A 21,169-nucleotide genomic window follows, 5' to 3' on the forward strand; every position below is an offset into this window, starting at 1 on the left:
AAAGGAGACAAAAATAAATAAAATAATTTTTTTTTTAAAAAAGAGCTGCCTTCTAGAGATTCTATTTATGCAGAGGATTTCCAGTCCAACCTAACAATTTTTGCCCTCCAAAGCTGTTTTTGGTTTACCAAAAAATGCTCTCTTAAATCTTAAACTTCCACAAGGAACCGCCAAATATCCCCAGGAAAGATGTCTGTTTCAGTGCTTGTTTACTTCCCTTGGTTTGTGATTTCATGCGTTCATGTACTCTGAGAATTCCCTTTACTTTCCCACCAACTCAGCTATGCAAATAAATATTTAAATATATATATTTTGTGAAATATATATGTGTATATATATGTGTATATATACGTGTATTCTGTCTGAAGGTCAAAAGTTACAAACTTCCAGTTATAAGATAAATAAGTTACTAGGGATGTAATGTACAAAATGATTAATATAAGTGATACTGCTGTCTATTATATATAAAAGTTGTTAAAAGAGTAAATCATAAGAGTTCTCATCACAAGGAAAAAACAGTTTTTTCTTTTCCTTTTATTTTGTATCTATATGAGATGATGGATGTTCACTAAATGTTTTGTGGTCATCATTTCATGATGTATGTAAGTCAAATTACTATGCTGTACACCTTAAACTTATACAGTGTTGTATGTCAGTTATATCTCAATAAAATTGGAAAAATAAAAATAATAAAAAAATAGATTTTTAAAAATTTAAAAATTATGTATAGGAAGCATACAATCCAGTGCATAATATATGGTAGCTACTTAATTAAATGGTGACTCTGTAATTATAATTCAATAAAAGGGAAAGAAAGAAAAATATTTCTGTCTGGCATTTTTTTAGTTTTCACCAATGATAAAATTTCTCTAGACATATAATCTACCATATTGTCAGAAATTAAAGAAAAAAATAACCATGGGATTTCTGGTTGGAAATCAGAACAATGAAATTTTATGATTCCAGCTTTCTTTCTTAAACTCAAACTTTTGGTCCTGATCACCCTTTGCTCTTCAGAGGAAACAACACAGAGCTACCATTCAAATCATCACACTTTTATGAAATGTCAAGATATTCACTAATATTGGAACAAGCCTAACACTACTAGCTTCAATTGAGAGTGGGTATCATTTTAATTTGTAAATTTGTATTATATTGAGAGAGGGTATTATTTTAATCATGGTGAGCAGCAAAGAACCAATAATCCTCTTCTATGTTGAATCTAGAGTCTGAGATTCCTATGGGTGACGGATGGAAATTAAAATGGAAGAGAGAGGGAGATAATAAAGACTTCCTTTATAGTCATATATTTCTGTCTGTTGCCTAAAAAGGAGGAAGAACAAAAAATGGTCTTGTACTATACTGAAAATTCATTTCAAAACATAATACAAACATTATAGAAACATACATTTGAAAGTCTAAATTAGATCAGTATATGCTCTCAGAGGTCTCAAATGCACACATTTAATATGTGCAAATCTGAATCAACAATGTACAGAGTCCCTGTAGCCTATAATCTTCTTCCTATATTCTCTCTCTCAGTTAAGGGTACCACCAGCCATTCATTTAGGTAATCTAGAAACTCAGAAATCATTTTTGAAGTTATCTCCTACACACTCCCCATATCCAATTCATTACCAAATCCCTTACATTTTGCCCTCAAAAATTTTCTGAAATCAATTTGTATCTTCTCATCTCCTCTACCAGCACTTTCATCCAAGCTACCATAATGTGTTACCTGACCACCAGGTCTCTTGGCTGGTCTACTGCTGTTTACCTTTGCCCCCCCACCCAATCAGTCATTCAGCTGCAGCCAAAGTGATATATTCAAAATGTAAATCTGTTCACATCATCTCCCTACTTAAAACATCTCGACAGCATCTCATCTCTCCGAAGAAAGACGAAAGCCTTAATGTTATCTGCAGAATGCATGCTTTGACAGTTACATACCTCTTGAATAATATTCTTTACAATATTCATTTCTCTCTCTGCACCACCTACGTCGTCCTTTTCTTCATATTCACAGTGCTCTTTCCTGTACCACGAAGCTTTTGTGTATACCAGTTTCCCTACAAGGATACTTTTACCCTTCTTCCTTCTTTTCCAAGTTATCTTTGACTCATTATTTAGATACTGGCTCAATTCTTTCTTTACCAATGAAGCCCTTTCTGCACTTCCTTGATTAGATCATATACCTCTTGCACAGTCTTTTAGCACCACATACTTCTCATTCAGTAAGCCTAAAGTAACTGCAATTATTGAATTAATGTCTACATTTACTCTAGCTGAGAGCTCCAGAATACAAGGATAATGCCTAACACACTACGGTCTCTAAGAAACAGTTTATTTTATTTTTGATTGTAAAATGTATTAGAAAAGGAAGCATGTATATAGTGCATTTGTACAGGTTAAATATTAATAATAAATGAAACACTGAGTAACATTACCCAAGTGAAGAAAGAGAACGCTGACAGCCTGAGAAAACCCGATTTGTGCCTCTCTCCAAACATACATCCACTTGCCTGGTATACACCAAATAACTAAGCATTAACATGGGACTTTGATCACTATTCCAACTCTTCCCTTTACAGAATATAATAACGTTAACATTTATGTATTATGTAGAAAAGTGTTTAGATTTTCTAGCTTTTGAAATCATATAAAAGGAACCATACTCAATACATCCTCTCTGATTTGCTTCTTTCATTCAATGTTATATTTCTGAGATTCAACCATGTTGATGGTGTACCCCTGGTTCATTCATTCTTATACAACATTCCACTGTATGACTATAAAGCAGTGTTTTATTTGTTGTACTACTGATGGACATTGACATGCTGTTATGCATTGCTGTACATGACTCCTCATATACATGGGCAAGAGCTTGTCTAGAGTAATAGGTAGGGAAAGAACTGCTGGCTTAAAGTGCTATGCAAACCTTCAGAGTTCACTTAAATTAGTAAAGTGTGAGTTATCTTATATGCTATACTATGCATCTACTGTAATATATGTTTTATTTATTTTCTATATTTTTCTCAATATAGCCTTGCTATTATCTAAATGGTCAACTTTTTAAAAAATTTACTTATTTCCCTAATATATTCATTCATTAATCAAATATTTATTGAGATGCCCACTACCTGTTAGATACTACACTAATGATAAAATATTCTTAATTTCTTATATCCTTATTCCAACAGTGAGAGTCTGAATGCTTGCTAGATGCTCAACACCATAGCCCACTCACTGGTCTTCAGAAGGCAAAGTTCTTTCTGATACTAAGAACCAGAGTGTGAGTATGAGTACAGAAATACCTGCAAATAGCCAGTGTGTGGTATGTTGTAGGTTGTTGACAAAACTGTCCTAAAATAACTACTTTTTATTGCCTCACTTCTCATATAATACCTTAAAACTAACTGCAAACAATTTTTTTTTTCAAAAGTAAAGCCACTTAACAGTTTGGAAAAGAACACACAGATTTAAAATGTTTAAATCTGATGTTTGTCTTATTTTAAAAATAAATCATTAGGGGGAAGCAGCCGCAAGGCACAGGGATATTAGCTCGGTGCTTTGTGACAACCTGGAGGGTTGGGATAGGGAGAGTGGGAGGGAGGGAGACGCAAGAGGGAAGACATATGGGAACATATGTATATGTATAACTGATTCACTTTGTTATAAAGCAGAAACTAACACACCATTGTAAAGCAATTATACCCCAATAAAGATGTTTAAAAAAAAAATAAAATAAAATAAAAATCATTGCATTTCTCTCCCACCAGCTGCCACCCCACCTCGATCCCCAGGATGATCCCCAGGCCTGGAAATAGCTTCACATGATGGAGTTTGAACAAGAGACTATAATACTCCTCTGAGTACTAAAATAGACATTAACATAATTCGAGCTGTATCAGGGTGTTCCATAGTACTTAGCCAATCTTTATCACTTCCCATCTACTCTTTTCTCTTTACGTTTTTTTACCTTCCAATAAATAACGACTACAATAATGGAAACATTGTCTGGCCTGCACCTCAATGATATTATTAAGCTCCAAACCATCGTTATAATTCGGGTGTCCCAGAGAGAAGATATTTACAGCTGACACACCCTAACAAATGAAAGCTGCTTAATGACAATGCATGAAAGCCTGCTGAAAGAATTTTTTGCACTGACTTCCTGGTTCAGAGGTATAAGAGAGGATATAAAAGAATCACCAGAATCATTTCAAGAAAATTTGACCATACAATGAGCAGATGATATAATTTATAAGAATAGATTCAGTTCTTTAAAACGTATTGTTCTCATAACCTTACTTAAATAAAAAGTATGTTTTGAAGATCATGCGCTCACTAATACCCAATAAAGCTCAGGATTTGTGTGTGGGGGTCTCCACGTGTGCTGTGCTTACCTGAAATATTCACATGAATTCTACATTAAACAAAGTGCAAGGGTACAGTTTCATTGGGTCCATTAACATACACAAATACTTACCTGTCAGTTGATGGTGTGTATTCAGTACTTACTAATGTGAAGTGATGCACAAAGTGCAATGGGGAAACATAAAGAGATCACTGAAGATGTGATTCTGGGCAGACACAAAGGCATGAGCGAAATCCATGAAGAATAGAAGCAAAGGGTGTTTATAGCCAACATAGTAAAGATAGTTATACATAATTATATCTCAATAAAAATAGTAACAATAATAAAAGTCTAACAGTTTAGGAATTCATTTATGTGAACTAATAGTTATATAGTTTCATGTATGATAAATTCATACAAAAGGAAAGGGAATCATTAAAGGCAAGTGGAACTTGTTAAATTTTGCCACCAATGAAAGACAGTTTCTAGACTCAGTTCTGCTACTGCTTTCTTGAATTATTTATTCTCTCCCTTTTTGTATGATAGTATACTATTCTTACCAATCTATAATATAGAAATATTTTACTAGTATTTTAAATAGATTTTACACCTTAAGGAAGGTAATAATATTGGATAAACATATGTATCCTCTGTGATCAGTAATTCCACTCTTGGAAGATACCCCTCAGAAGTGAAGGCTCAGGTCTGGCAAAAGGCATGTGTATGTTTAAGGTAGCTTTATTTGTATTAGCCCAGAAACATTTGGAAACAACCCAAATGTCCATCAAGAGTAGACTTGGGGGGCTTCCCTGGCGGCGCAGTGGTTGAGAGTCCACCTGCCGATGCAGGGGACATGGGTTCGTGTCCCGGTCCAGGAAGATCCCACATGCCGTGGAGCGGCTAGGCCTGTGAGCCATGGCTGCTGAGCCTGCGCGTCCGGAGCCTGTGCTCCACAACGGGAGAGGCCACAACAGGGAGAGGTCCGCATACCGAAAAAAAAAAAAAAAATTCCTCGGATGTTGCTATAATTCTGCTCTGATAATTAAGAGCAGGTAGAAGAATATTGAGAGTTTTGAGAACTAATTAATATAAAATGTTACTAAAGGACAGATCTAAGGATAAAGAAGAGGAATTATACTTCAGATAAGGTGAATGGCATAGAGGAGACACAGAGGGAGGAAGTAAGAGTACTGAATGATGTGAAAGAGAAAAAAAAATTCCAGGAAAAAAATTCAAATGGGGGCTTCCCTGGTGGCGCAGTGGTTGAGAGTCCGCCTGCCGATGCAGAGGACGCAGGTTCGTGCCCCGGTCCGGGAGGATCCCACATTCCGCGGAGCTGCTGGGCCCGTGAGCCACGGCCGCTGAGCCTGCGCGTCCGGAGCCTGTGCTCCGCAACGGGAGAGGCCACAACAGTGAGAGGCCTGCGTACCGCAAAAAAAAAAAAAAAAAAAAAAATAGCACCAGATTTCAAAGGCTTGCTATGAAAAGCAATGTAAACTATCTCTAATAACGTTTATGTTGATTATATGTTGAAATGATTATACTTTGGATACACTGAGTTAAATAAAAGAGATTATTAAAACTACTCTCCCTTATTTCTATTCACTTGTAATGTGGCGATGCAAAAACTTTTAAAAGTACATATGGGGTTGCATTGTATTTCTATGGTAGAGTGTTGCTTTAGAGTTCTAAACTAGCAGTTAGTAATAATTATATCTTAATCCAAACAAAAAAAATCATGTCATGAAATATGTTTTCAAGATATATGTAGAATAAAGAATGTCAGACTTTTTTTTAAACCTTATTAAATATTTAGTATCCTGATTTCCTTTCTTCTCTTGCTCTCCTAGGCTTCCGTTTTATCCTTTTTTGCAACGTCCACCCAGGCTTCTGCTGCTAAGACCTCCCAGCCAGCTGAACTGATTTGATTCTCTCCAATCAACAATAAATATGGAAGAAGGCATATTTACAAATCAGAGGAAACGCTGAGAAACCTCTCTGTGGAGGTGACATTTAAACTGAAAAGTAAAGGATGAAGATACTCATGTGATGTTTATGTATGGGAGGTGGGGGTGAGTTTGGAAGGAGTAAAGGGCAAAGGGCAAAGGCCCTGAGATGAAAAATAATTTGGATTTTTTTGAGAACTGAGAAAACCTGGATGTGGCTAGAACCCAAGGAGTAAGGGAGAGTTGCAAGTGGTAAGAGTGATAGAGACAGGGGGAGCGCAGAACCTCAGATGACTCAGAGACCACAATGAAGAGCCTGGACATTATTCCTGGTACAATGGAAAACCAATTGGATGGGTTGAAGCAGGGGGATGACGTGTTCTCATTTATATTTTAAGAAGGTCACCCTTGAAGGGAATAATACGGAAGCTGAGAGCAGTGAGTGGACTGTTGCTGTTGTCAGGTACGCAATGATTGTGGCTTGGATGACATAGCTGCAGTAGAGGTGAAGTACGCAAGGCTCATTTGGAGGTAGTATTGGCAGATCTCTAATTCACCGACAAATTAGGTCGAGTGTGTAAGGAAAAGACACAAATTAAGGATAACTCCTGGCTTCTGGTTTAAGTAAAAAATTCAAAGGGTTTTCTTTTAAAATATCTATTTTCAATATCATAAGAGGAGATTATAAATCATGAAGAAAAGAGAGGCTATGTCCATTTCTTAAGCCACTGCCAAATACCAGAAAATGGTGCTGGGTGGTGTCCTACATATGTTGTCCAGTTTAAGATTCTCAGGAACCCTATGATAGTAGGTGTATTATCTCAGATTAGAAATGGGCAAAATAAAGCACAAAAAGTTAAATAACTTGTCAAGTGTTATTCAGTAGCTCAGTCTACTGTCTAACTCCCTCTGACTGAAGTGCTTTATACATATCATACCATACCAGGACTGATAATTTTCTCTAAATCAATGAGCTGACTATTCCTAAGTTATTTATTGCAAGATGGCTAAAGACATAGTACTGATACAATTAATCTTTCACAATTTTAAAACAGACTCACAGTAGTGAACACACTGTTCCAAACACCCGTGATTTGCAATTATACTGTCAGTGAAATTAAAGTTTTGCAAGAGTGAATCATGGAGCTTTTACTGCAACCTGAATTGTTAGGATTCTACCTGAGAAACTCTGAAACAACCTGTTTAATGCATAACTTCAAATGCAGACACTGCCTTTTGAACCTGAAAGGCTGTATGTGTTTATCTCTCTCAACCAGGGAAGAGGGGATTGGGCCATAGAGAGTGTCCCTCAGAATTGGTTTGACATTTCGGCACTTTTGCTATCAGCATGAATGGTGCTGTGCTGTATGTCTCCTTCCCATTAACTCGGGAGATATACAGTTTAACAGTCTCTGAATTATTGTATATATTTCTGTATAATTTCTACACTTCTTACTGAAACTCAACGCTTATAAATTAAGGTGATGCATAAATGCCTTATACAATCCCTTGGACACAGTAGAGAAGCCTGAAAGAAAGATATATTTTAAATGTTTTTCCAAAATTGCAGACACATTATCTGCCCTGCTTTGGAATTCAGCTTAATTTGGCATTGTTCTTTGACTTCTGTAGTCTCAGTGACACAAACATGCATACCTAGAGGACTTCCCTCTACTGTTACTTAACCAAAACAGTGCACCATTATTCAGAGGCCAAGATGGGGAAATAGGATGAACCTATGAAACAGATAGTAGGTTTCTAATATCAGACAGATCTCTAGATTATTCACAGAAGATTTTTCTTTCTATAAATTATTCACTGAATCTAGATATTATCTCAAGCCACACCAATTTTTGCCATTTGTCCTGGCCAGAGGGACTGATCAAAAGGGAGGAAACATTAAGGGAACAATGGCAGAGTATGGATGGAGGTAAGTGTGAAGAGAGAGAGGAAGGCCTTCTAGAGATCAACATGAATCATTTGGGTTTCGGGCTCAGTTAACTGATTTAATTTAGAGTCTAAAACAAAAAATATTCATGAGCCATAAGGAAGACTTGAATATCTAAGGCTGTGATAAGACTAAATACTTTACGTTACCCTGCTGTTGTGAACTGAATTGTATCTCCCCAACCCACAAACTTTATATGTTTAAGTCCCAAATCCCAGTACCTCAGAATATAACTGTATTTGGAGATAGAGCTTTAAAGATGAATTAAGATAAAATGAGTTCCTATGGGTGAGTCCTCCATTAATCCAATATGACTGATGTCCTTATAAGAAGAGGAGATTAGGATACAGACGCTCGCAAAGGGAAGACCATGTGAAGACACAGTGAGAAGATGGCCATCTACAAGTCAAGAAGAGAGGCATTAGAAGAAACCAAACCTGCCAACACCTTGATCTTGGATTTCTAGGCTCCAGAACTGTGAGAAAATAAATTTCTGTTGTTTAAGACACCCAATCTGTGGGTTTCTTTTTTTCCTCATTTATTTGGGTTTTTTTTTTAATTTTTAAATTTTTAATTTTTTTAACATCTTTATTGGAGTATAATTGCTTTACAATGGTGTGTTAGTTTCTGCTTCATAATAAGGTGAATCAGCTATACATATACATATGTCCCCATATCTCCTCCCTCTTGCATCTCCCTCCCACCCTCCCTATCCCACCCCTCTAGGTGGTCACAAAGCACCGAGCTGATCTCCCTGTGCTATGCAGCTGCTTCCCACTAGCTATCTATTTTACATTTGGTAGTGTATATATGTCCATGCCACTCTCTCACTTCATCCCAGCTTATAATCTGTGGTTTTTGTTATGGCAGTCCCAGCAAACTAAAACACCTACCTAAAGAAATATTTTATTTACCTTTTTTTCTTCCAATAGAAAAAAAAAAAAATGTATGTTTGAGGTAAGTTCTCTGGGCTTTTCCAATATCTGGAATACACTATACCCAAAGGAGGAACTATGGAATCTCTTCAGTGTATATATTTTTATAGAAATGGATTTATATAATTCCAGCTTTAATTAATTTCCCACATTTTGCTCCCATTTTCCTCTGTTTTTGAAATTAGCTTCACTAGCTTTGATAATTACTTCTCTTTTGCTTTTTATCTATTTTGGTTAAAATTGATAAACTGTTCAAGGAATAATACTTAACTATAAGACATTTATGACAGATAATGGAAAATAGAGCATATTATTATTAAGATTGATTAAGCTCTTTTACTTAGCTCAATTAAACTTGGAATGAAGCATCTCATACATTTAAAATCTAAATACTAATGTGTATGTACGTGTGTATATAGTAGTGTATATTATTTATGTATATTATTTGTGGGCAAATAATATATATATATATACACATACACACAGACACACATATAAGAATACATATATATATATATATATATATATATATATATATGTGTGTGTGTATCCTGGACTAAGTGGTTTGCATGTTATAACACCATAAACCAATCTGAATGAGAATTATTTTTTGTATTTATATCTCTAACTAGTTTGCTAAACTCTAAGGATTCTATTTATTCTTTACATCACTTAAGCCACTATATGTCTTGCACATAATACTCAAAAACCCTTGCCTAACTGAATTATAACCCTTTTTAACCAATAATTCATTTTTATGATAGCTACTCATTTCTAATATACAAGTTATCGGTTCAATTTCACAAAATGAAATGTCAGGTTTTGAATTCACTTGTAAGACAAAATATGTGCTTTACATAGGAAGAAAACCACAATGCTGTTAACAATTGTTGTAAGTTTAAATAAAGGAACTACACGTTAGGCACGTATATTGTTTGTTCTCCATTACAATTTAAGAGTTTAAGGCAGTTTGAGAACATATATCAAAAATGCTCTCTACTTAGATGACAATTACTTTGCAAGTTTTAACTTTCTGGGAATCCATGCATAAATAGAAGAAAAATATGACTATTAAAATTCATAAGTCACTTGGTAATGGAAAGTATTTCAATATATATGATATATGCCAGATATACATATACTTACATTTCCTGTTTAATGTATTCATAATAAAGATAATTTCGGGTAGTAGGAATCTTTGTCCAGAAAGAAGCTGATCAACTAAACCAAGAAAGGAAAATCATCTTTTAAAACACTCCAGGCTTTTTAAAAATTGTAAGCCTTGCTTCCCAAGATGTTTCATTATTAAATAATTACTAATTGAGAAACTTTTCAACTAGTACTTATTCATGACTCCTGAAGAGAAGATAGTAATGTATGCATATTTATAATTAACTGAATATTCAAAATGCTTCAATTCTTTCACCAGGAAAAGAACCCATGGGAGTTAAGGATGGATGAAATTTACAAAAAAGGAGCAAATTAGGAAATTTCAAAAACTGCAAGTGAGGAAAAAAGAAGAAAGATTTAATTCCTAAATTGTGAGCCTGTTTAGCATGTAACTTTTTTCACGTCTACGAAGTTGACCTGAGGTAAGAACAGAGTAGTGCATGTCAATGGCAGAGGGAAAGAGGGCAGGGTACGGAGCAGAACAATGGAAACAGAATATATGGAACCAAAGGATTATGTTTGAAAACTTCCCATTATCTTTGAGCTTCCCATGAGAAACTAAAAAGTTAAAATTAAAAAATAAAGAACTTGATTATACAGGGTTTTTTTCCCTTAGCAAATTAACTAACAAATACATAGAACACATGCAATACTTTATTCATCTAGAATCAAGACAACTGAAACAAAATTCAGAGTCCAGAAAATCCTCTGAGATTTTGGAATTTTTGTTAAACATTCTATGTTAACTGTGAATGATCATTTTCAAAGTACTACGACTATACTCCCCAACCTTTACCAGGGTCTCCTGTACATCTACCAGATCTCAGCAGGACACTGTCCCCTGCCCAACTGGGTAAGTGCTCTTCTGCCCCTGCAGACCAACCCAGCTGTCACTCTTTCTCACACAAATTTACATACACACACACACACACACTAGCCAAAAAGACATTTGCTCGAAACCCCAAAACCTATACTTAATATTGTGTACACTAATCTCCAAGTCCCAGTGTCTTCCCATGTTTGTCACAGGACTTAAATAATGTAGAGGGAAACACTGTAAATTGTGCATATGAAAGAATTCTATAAACTGTGAAACTCAATTATTAGTATCAATATTGTTACTGTGTAAATATTTATTAATGTTAGTACTCACACACACACACAAAGTCTAAATTCCACAGCATGACCTCAAAAATTCTCTATTTTCAGGCTTCTTGTTTTTGTGAACTCACTTTCCACCACCTTTTCCTATTTTACCACACACTGGAGCCTCATGAAACCACAAAACCAACCTTTTTATTTGCACATGCTATTCCTATTTATGACTAGAATATCCTTTAGTCTCTTCTTCTCTCAGTCAAATCCTACCTCTTGTACAATAGATTAAATTCATATAGGGAGATGTTTTAAAATCCTGTATCTGATAAAGGACTTGTAGCTATAATATACGTAGAACACTTACAACTTGATAATAAGAAGACAAACAACTTAATTCTTAAAAGATAGGTGGGGGGAATTCCCTGGCGGTCCAGTGGTTGGGACTCCATGCTTTCACTGTCAAAGGCCTGGGTTCGATTCCTGGTCAGGAAACTAAGATCCCACAATCTGTGCAGCATGGCCAAATAAATAAACAAATAAATAAAATAAAATAGAAAGATGGGTGGGGCAGGGGGTGCAGATGCATAGGTTTTGAACCACCAAAGAAAATACATATATGGTACATAAGCTCATGAAAATGCTCAGCATCACTAGTCATCTGGGAAATGCAAATAAAAACCACAATGTAATCTCATCATCTACCTTTAAGAATGTCTAAAATTAAGACTGGCCACGGGCTTCCCTGGTGGCGCAGTGGTTGAGAGCCCGCCTGCCGATGCAGGGGACACGGGTTCGTGCCCCCGTCCGGGAAGATACCACATGCCGCGGAGCGGCTGGGCCCGTGAGCCATGGCCGCTGAGCCTGCGCGTCCGGAGCCTGTGCTCCGCAACGGGAGAGGCCACAACAGTGAGAGGCCCGCGTACCCCAAAAAAAAAAAAAAAAAAAAAAGACTGACCATACCAAGTGTTGGTAAGGACGTGAAGAGACTGGAACTCAAACACTACTGGTGGAAACATAAAATGGTACAACTACTTCGAAAACCTGTTTCTTCCATAAGATCTAGCTTTTGTACTGTTAGGAAACTATATAAAACAAAATGAAAGCATATATCCTCACAAAGTCTTTGTACAAGAAGGTTCAGATTAGCTTTATTTGTAAGGGCAAAAACCAGAAACAGTTTAAATGTTCGTCAACGGGTGAATGAATAAACAAATTGTGGCATATCCATACAATGTTATAGCACTCACTTAAAAGAAAATTCTTTTAAGAATGAACAATTGGTTGATGCAATAATATTTATGAATCTCAAAATAATTATGCTAATAATTATGAAAGAAGCCAGACACAAGAGAATACTCCATGATTCCATGGATAAGAAATTCTAGAAAATGAAAGCTAATTTGCAGAGGCAGAAAGTAGATCAGTGGTTGCTTCAGGACAGAGGACAGTGAGGAACAGGAGGGACGGTGTCCAAAGCAACCTTTGGGGGTTTGGCTACATTCACTATCTTTATTATGGTGATTGTTTCACGGGTGTATACATATGTCAAAACTTTTAAAATTGTGCACTTTAAATATGTGGAGTTTATTGTATGTCAATTGTACCTCATAAATCTGTTTTTTTGTTGTTTTTTTTTGTTTTTTTTTTCGGTACGCGGGCCTCTCACTGTTGTGGCCTCTCCCGTTGCGGAGCACAGGCTCCGGATGCGCAGGCTCAGCAGCCATGGCTCAGGGACCCAGCCGCTCCGCGGCATGTGGGATCCTCCCGGACCGGGGCACGAACCTGCGTCCCCCGCATTGGCAGGCGGACTCTCAACCACTGCGCCACCAGGGAAGCCCACAAATCTATTTTTTTTAAAGAGGAATAAGCTACTAATAAGCACAACAAGATGGATGAATCTGATGGATGAATCTCAAAATTATCATGTGAAATGAAAAAAGCAGGACACAAAAAGCTACATACTATATGATTCTATGTACATATTATTCTGAAAAAGGCAATCCTAGGGACAGAAATCACACTGGTGGTTGCCGGGGAGAGGTGGAAGGGGCTGACTGCAAAAGGGCACAAGGGAATTATGGGGAGGGTTGTGCAGAAAGGTTCTATATCCTCACCGTGGTTGGTAGTGATTGCACAGCGGCCTACGTTTGTCAATTCATTGAAGTGTATGGTTAAAAAGGATGGATTTTTTTTTTTTACATCTTTATTGGAGTATAATTGCTTTACAATGGTGTGTTAGTTTCTGCTTTATAACAAAGTGAATCAGTTATACATATACATATGTTCCCATATCTCTTCCCTCTTGCGTCTCTCTCCCTCCCACCCTCCCTATCCCACCCCTCCAGGTGATCACAAAGCACCGAGCTGATCTCCCTGTGCTATGCAGCTGCTTCCCCCTAGCTATCTATTTTACGTTTGGTAGTGTATTTTACTGAATGCAAATTGTATCTCAGTATACTTATCTCAATGTAATTATATCTCAATGTCAATATATTATATCCCTCTTGACTTAAAAATAAAGAACTCACATGTCATCTCTTGCGTAACCTACTCCAGGAAAAGTTAGTGGCCTTTCTGCTGGGTTTCTACAATCCTTCTCCAGTACTCAACATATGCCCTTATCGTAGTGAGTAATAATTCTTTAATGCATACTGCTAACCAGACATAAGAATCTTAGGAGAGAATTGTTTCCAGTCATTGCTTAATCCCCAATATAGAATGCAGTGCTTGAAAATTAGCTTCTCAACAAATGTTTTAATTCTATTATTGGCATTTCACCTTCCTTTTCCATTACAGATACTCATTCATTCAGTGAACACATGCTCATTAAGCCTCACCTAAATGCCTAACTAAAGAATGAGTGAGAATAATACATTTCTTACCCTCAGAAGCCTAACACTCAAGCCTAAGAGGATCATCATCAAACGAGCAACCACTGTGTGTGATGAAGTTGGTAAGTATCATGTTAGGGAAAGAACAAGATACAATTCAATTGGTATATTGGGTCAGGAGGTCAGGAAAGGTGGTATTTGAGCAAAGACCTGCAAGACAAGTGGAAGCTGGCTAGAATAGAGGGGGGAAATGATGGTGACACTGGCAGAGAGTTTTCCAAACAGTAGAAACAGCGCTTTTGAAGGTGCAGAGCATGGTGCATTTGAGGAACTGGAAGAGAGTTATTCCAGCTAAAGACTAAAGTAAGGGATGTCAAGAAAAGAGAGATGAAGTTTGGAGTGGAAATCACAGACAAAGTTACATGGGGTCTGGTGATGTGAACGCACTTGGAGTTGATGATAAGGGCATCAAGAAGTGAACGAATGGTTTTAAATGGAAGAAAAAAATAATGATCAGATTTGTCTCCTCTATAGCACTCTGTTATCATGGGAACTGACTGGGGTTAAGACTAACCAGGAAGGGAGAACAGCTGTTTGTTGCAAAAATTCAGATTAAAAATAGTAATTACTTTGCTGAAAATTAGCCCAAACTAGAGAAACAGTCCTCTTCCTAAGTACTTGACAATGTGGCTCAGATGGCCAAATGAGGTTTACTTTTGCCATGCAAACTAAGTTTTAAAACGTGTACAACTTTTAGGATTATAATAGTTGAAAAACTCTAAATCTAAAATGACCGGGATCAAATCAAAGCTTCCTGTACAATCCTAAAGGTTTAAGGTCAGCTTCAATCCCTCACATTCCCTCATCTTCCTTATTCTACAGCTCTTAAACCCAGTTTAAAGAATTTCAAAACATCTCTAGATTCTACGCTATCCTCTTCACATCTCCATTGGACTACTGGGAAAGCTTCCTACTATTCCCGTCTTTTGTCTGTCCCCCTTTGATCCATCCTCCAAAATGTTGCCAATCAATTTAAAAAAAAAAAAAAAAAAAGAAGAAAAAGAAAACTTTCATAACCCAACCTGCTTACAGACTCTGGATGGCTCCCTGTTGCCTAGAGGACATTGCTCAAACCTTTGTCACCCACATTCAAGACTGTCAGAATCTGGCCCGGTGCTCCTTCAGAATTCATCTCTTGCCATTCCACTTATTTCTAATGTCATCTCCTCCGCCCCAAACAACTTTCTCATTCTTCTCTATTCAGCAAGTTCTAATCAGAAAAATCATTAACTACTCCATGAAATCTTTCCAGTCCACTCAAGCTAAATGTATCTTTTGTGCTTCTATTTTCCATTGTATTTCTATCTACTGTACTAATGCAATAGTTATCACCCTATGTTATAGACGGTTACATGTGTTTGTCTTCCAAGTAGATTATTTGTGTTTGAGGGTGGGGACACTGATTTATTTATACCTGTATTCTGGGTATCTAATACAGTGCATACAATTAAACTCCATCTAAATTAATATATAGACTTTATTTGCAAACTATAGCCATGATGTCTGAAATGACAAAATGCAAAAGAAAAAAAAAATACTGGGACAGATTCCATAATCTTCAGTAAGCCAGGAGCACAAGCAAAGTACAATACAGTATGCAAGCCTAGAGGAACAATACTCAAAGATTCAAAATATTAAAAAATACTAAATTACCAGGCTCAGATGATGCTATCAACAGATTCAGCAGATACTTTTAAATGAGACGGGGACAGGGGACACACTATCTAGATGTCTATGTCAACTTTTTGCTATCATATATAAATGTGATTCTTCCATATTTGAACTATAGTGCAGAGAAAGGGTCAAATATTCAATAAACAAAATGCTTGGCTTAAATAATACAAGAATTAATCCACATATACTTTAAGGGTAAAGACTGTTATTCTCATTTTAAAACTTTTTAAACTGAGGCACAAAAATGTTAAGTAACACACAGGGATGCACAGCTAGCAGAGGGCAGAACTGAGATTTGCACTCAGGTTTTGATGATTCCTAAGCCCATGTTCTAACCACTGAACTATACTCAAGGCGATCCTTGTCTACAGTGCTTAGCTAAACATTCCATGAAGTCAGGGACTATGTCTCTCTTCTTCATCACTGATCTCCGAGGCCTATTAGAGGGCTTAGCCAGGTCTCTAGGGGTCCATAAACTCTTGAAGTCTTATGCAATTTGTTTGTGTACATAAGTATAATTTCTCTAGAGAGAGGATGAATAAAAACGGGTGACACTTATTAACAACAATCAAGCAGTGTTGTAGATGAATTATCTCATTCTATCACAACAACAGCTACACAAGATACAACGGTGGATACTCAGTATATGCCAGGCATCGTTCTAAATGTTTTCATGTATTAACATATATAATATCATAGAAATTCTACGAGATAGATGTTATAATCACATACACTTCAAAAATGAGGAAATTGGTCCTTAGAGGTTAACTTGGCCAAGTGCCTTAGCTTTTGCTCCCCTTATAGTAAAAAGCTGGGCAGGAATATAAACGTCCCTATGTGACAACAAAGCAGTCTTTCTTGACTTATAGCCCATGAGATAGTCATCTTCAAAGACCGTCATGTCCCCCAAAATGTTAAGAGAATTACAAAAAAAGAAAAGAAATAAATTCCCTATGCATTTTCCAGAAAGTCATCTTGATAAAACCAAAGGTTTTCACGGCAACACAACATCAGAAGCTATGAGCTAGTTCTCCCATATAGAGAGCATTCTGTCTCCTCATGTATTAAATACAAGGTAGCAAGTATACGTAGTAGGGGAGAGTTTTTTCTTTAAGGGTTAACTATGATGAATGGGCGAGAGAGTATTGAGTTCCAAAGGTACTTATATAAGCATGCAAATATGTATACATGGAGCTCCTGATACATCAAGAGCAGAGTTGCTGCTAGCCCTTACAGACATTTTGTGACCTAGAAAAGTGCCTTCCCCCCAGGAATACTCAGTCAAGAACAAGGGGACATGGCATGGACTGTGGAGTCCGACCCAGGTATCATTCCTCACATCCCCCTCAGCTGGGCAGCCCTGTGCAATGAACAACCAAGGACTTCTTGAAGATGCCACAGTTACTCTCTAGAGCCTAGAGCCACAGGGCCTGGATTTGAATCCCCAGTTTTATCCCCTATAGATGTGTGACCTTAGTCAAGCTTTAAAATTTCTCTCTGCCTCGTTTTTCCCATCTGAAAATGGGGAGAGTATTAGCATAAGCTGCATAGATTTGTTTAAAGAATCTAAGAGAAAAAAATGCACATAAATAGCTTAGAACAATACGCAACACATATTAAGGATTCAGTAAGTTTCAGCTAAAATGTGTATATTATTAATATTCATAAATAAATAGCTCTCCCAACTGTAGGAGTAAGGCATATTTGAAGCATTCCATGTGTCTATGTATGAGCTGATTAATACCAAGAGGTGAAAGTTCCTATGGGGAGGGCGGAGAGAAGTGATTCTACAAGGATGTATCATTGTACCCTCAGCTGTTTTGCTTGCCTCTACAGCTTCCTAAGGACCCCCAAATTATGATACCTCATTTAAAATTGTGAGTTTATTCCCAGGGATGTGAAGTCAAGAGCCACAAAATCACAACAGCAACCACTAGGCACACCAGAGTCATATGTTTGCAACATAGAAGTTCTCACTCAGCATGTATCAGTATCTCCAGCCATTCAGTAAATGGATAGATAGTAACTAATACAGTGGCATCTTTTACAAGCTCAAAATAAGGCCGTATTTTAAAATGCATTAACTTGTTTTCCACTTTATTACTATATTTTCAAAGCAAAATTCTCAAGCTCTAGAAGTCAGATGTTACAGGGCTGGCTTATATAATTTCCAAATATCTAACTCTGACAATGAGAAACCCATTTTTCAACAACCAGACTGGCAACATTTTAAACAGATCATTATTATCCAGTGTTGGCAAGAGTATGGTAAATACACTGTGGGTACTTAGGAAGGCTCTTTGCAATATCCATCGAATTTAAAGTGAATGTCCCCCTGGAACTAGCAATTCTCTTCTCAGAATAAATCTTCTGCAGTACCCTTGCAGAGCTAATGTACACAGATATCCACTGCCTCACTCTTTGTAATAGTAAGAAATTGGAAAATCCAAGTGAATATTCTGGGGGATATTGGCTGGCTGGTTACATTGGGTAAATACATTTAAAACAGAATCTTCATATATGGACAGAGAAATATTTGAGAAATATTAAATTAAAAATAAATTTCAGAACACTGGTATATGAACCATTATCCATTTTTTTTGAAATAATGAAAGAAAAATTCCTGTGGTTATACCCATGAAAGCACACAACTCCAACCATCAATGGTAGTTACACATATGGAGTGGAATAGGAAAGGGGGTTCACTTTATACTTTACTATAATTTTCATGTTGTTTTATAAGCAAGTAGTACTTTTAGAATTCATAAAAATAACAGGAATTTTCAAAAGAAACGGGGAACTCAAATAAAGTTATTATTTGCATGTGGGCCTTAAAAAAAAATCTTAGCAATTCCCAAAATAATTTCCGCTGTCCCATATGCTTGTAATCACAACTGCAGAATAAAACGCTTATGAGATCTTAAGAGACACACTCTCGTTAAAAAGTTGTACTACCTTCATAAAGCATGTTGAGAAATATTCCCTATTTGTAGGCCTATAAATGGAGCTTAGGAGGAATGGGAAGAAGAGAACAAACAGCTCTCAACCTCCATTCCACTTTGAAAAGTGAAAAATAAGTAGTTTACCACCACTGGCCACCTTGCTTTCCTCCACCTCCTCCCCCAGTTGGTACCAGAGAGAAGCCCAATCCTTCTAGGTCACTGACTTCAAACTCACAATAAATAGATCAGGTGACCTGACTGATAGTAGAGTGCACAAAAGATGAAAACAGGGGGAAGTGTGGGGATAACTAGGTTATTAAGAAAAAGCGGTGAGAGCTGGAAGGGAAGAATATTGTAACGATGACTAGAGACGATGCATGTAAAAAGAACGGAAAGGAGGGAGCAAGTAACAAAACAAAAGCAGGAACTGTTAGTATGCATGAGGTGTTTAGCTTTCAGGACATCCCATGAAGTGTACAGCCTCTGTAGTCTGCATTCTCTAGCCCTTGCCCTCAAAAGGAAGCTGACTGAAGACTGTTTGCTAGTTGGAGAGGGGTCCTTTGACTCTGTTTTGAGCAAGTCTTAGAAGCACAGCACATCAGGTATGAAGCCCATTATATTCAATTCAAAGATCTTATCACGTGCTGGGTTAATCCCGTTAGACAGGGAGTGATTATTGCTTAACTGGCACATTGTTTAAACAAGCTTCCAAAGGACAGTTCTTCCCAAAGGAAGCCAAAGTGACTTAAATAGAATTAGATATACTTATGTCCATGTAAGTATAGACAAAATCTCCCCAGCAGCAGCATCGGAAGGTGCCCACCCTCCAAATGCGTCTCAGGGGGAAGTGGCATAAACTGAGGCTGGAGCAAAGGCCTTGGGGTGATGCTTCAGGACCAAGCACCTCCCTACAAACCTCCGCGGTCCATAGATATCCCAAAGCCCTAGCCTGGCCCCAGGCCACAAAAAAAAAAAACTCCACCAAAGCCCCCAGAGACCTGGCAACCACGTGACCCGCCGATAGACACCAAAACTTTCTCTGCCAAACAAATCCAACTTTTATTTCACTTTTCCTGGGTGAACGGCTTGCGCTTGCCTCCCGCTGCCTGTCCTCCGGCCCTTTCTTCCTCCCTCCACCTCCGGCTGTGGGAGGCCTTGAGGTATCTCCTTTCCAGCTCGTCTGGCCTAGGGGTCCTAAGGCTCAACCCCTCCCGGGGCGGGCGTCCCTCCTTCAGCCGCCTGAGGGGAACCAAGCCTCCTCCTGGCCCAACACCGGCCGGGGACGGCGGACTCTGGCTCAGCCCCGGGTCGGGGGCCACGGGCCGAGAAACTTACCTGCGCGGAGCCGCTCCCGGAGCTCCTGCGTCGCAGTCAGCGGCTCGGCAGCCGCCGCATCTCCCGGCGGCAGGTTCCCCCCACCCCGGCCCAGCAGCGGGGTTCTGTGCAGCACTTTTCCCAGCCTGGGAAGTAGGTTGAAAGCGCGGAGGTGGGAGGTAGGGGTGGGCGGGGTGATCTGGGAGAAGAGGCTTAAGGATTTGGTTGTTGTTTGTTTATTTGTTTGTTTTTCCCGATCTCTAGCAAAGACTCTAGACCATATGCTGGGAGAATATTAGCTTTGCTCAATGGCGACAAAGCAGCGGCCTCTCACAGTCCGGTCGATTTACTAAACAAACTGAAACGTGGGTGGGGATGTTAAACAGTAACCAGCAGTCTCAATGAAAACTGAAAGCAGCGAGGGCCGCCACCGCCTCGACGCGCTCATTTCCCTGTTCCCAAGGCCCCAGGGCGACCGGCGGGCGCGCCAGCAAGTCCCAGAGCCCAGGCTGCGTGGACCGTAGCGGCTTTCCGGGCCCTCCCGGAGGCCGCCAGGCGGTAACCGCCACACGCCACATGCCTAAATTTTCACCATCAGGGCGAGGCGCCGGGCGGCTTGACCCTTCGAGCCGGATTCTCTCGCGCGCGCGCCTCCCGCACCTGGAGGACCCCCAGCCAGCTTCCGCGCCCGCGGCCTGAGGCCAAACGCGGCCCCGGCGACGCGAGCACCGTCCTCCTCCCCGCCCCGGGTCACGCCTCGCCTAGGGCTGTGTCAGCCCTCGACCAGTGCCTTTGGAAAAGCGGCAGCGGGGAGAAGCCTTCTGACCCGAGAATGCAGATGTAATTCCGAGCCAATGAGGTCCAGAAAAGAGCCGGAAGTATTATTAAAGGGAA

At 38.5% G+C, this 21,169-nt stretch overlaps 1 protein-coding gene across 1 annotated transcript in view; it reads right to left on the bottom strand.

Annotated features, from left to right (window-relative positions):
• HNF4G (hepatocyte nuclear factor 4 gamma) overlaps positions 1-20,584 on the bottom strand; it is a 125,744-nt gene extending 105,160 nt beyond the window's left edge. The window contains exon 1 of the mRNA XM_029222893.1: positions 20,297-20,584. The gene's annotated coding sequence lies outside the window, so the exon portion shown is untranslated. The remainder of the gene's footprint in view (positions 1-20,296) is intronic.
• Positions 20,585-21,169: the final 585 nt, after the last annotated feature.

Source organism: Monodon monoceros, unplaced genomic scaffold (genome assembly GCF_005190385.1).
Source record: "Monodon monoceros isolate NGI ecotype Baffin Bay Population unplaced genomic scaffold, NGI_Narwhal_1 Super_Scaffold_14, whole genome shotgun sequence".
In the NCBI taxonomy this organism is placed as follows: Eukaryota; Metazoa; Chordata; class Mammalia; order Artiodactyla; family Monodontidae; genus Monodon; species Monodon monoceros.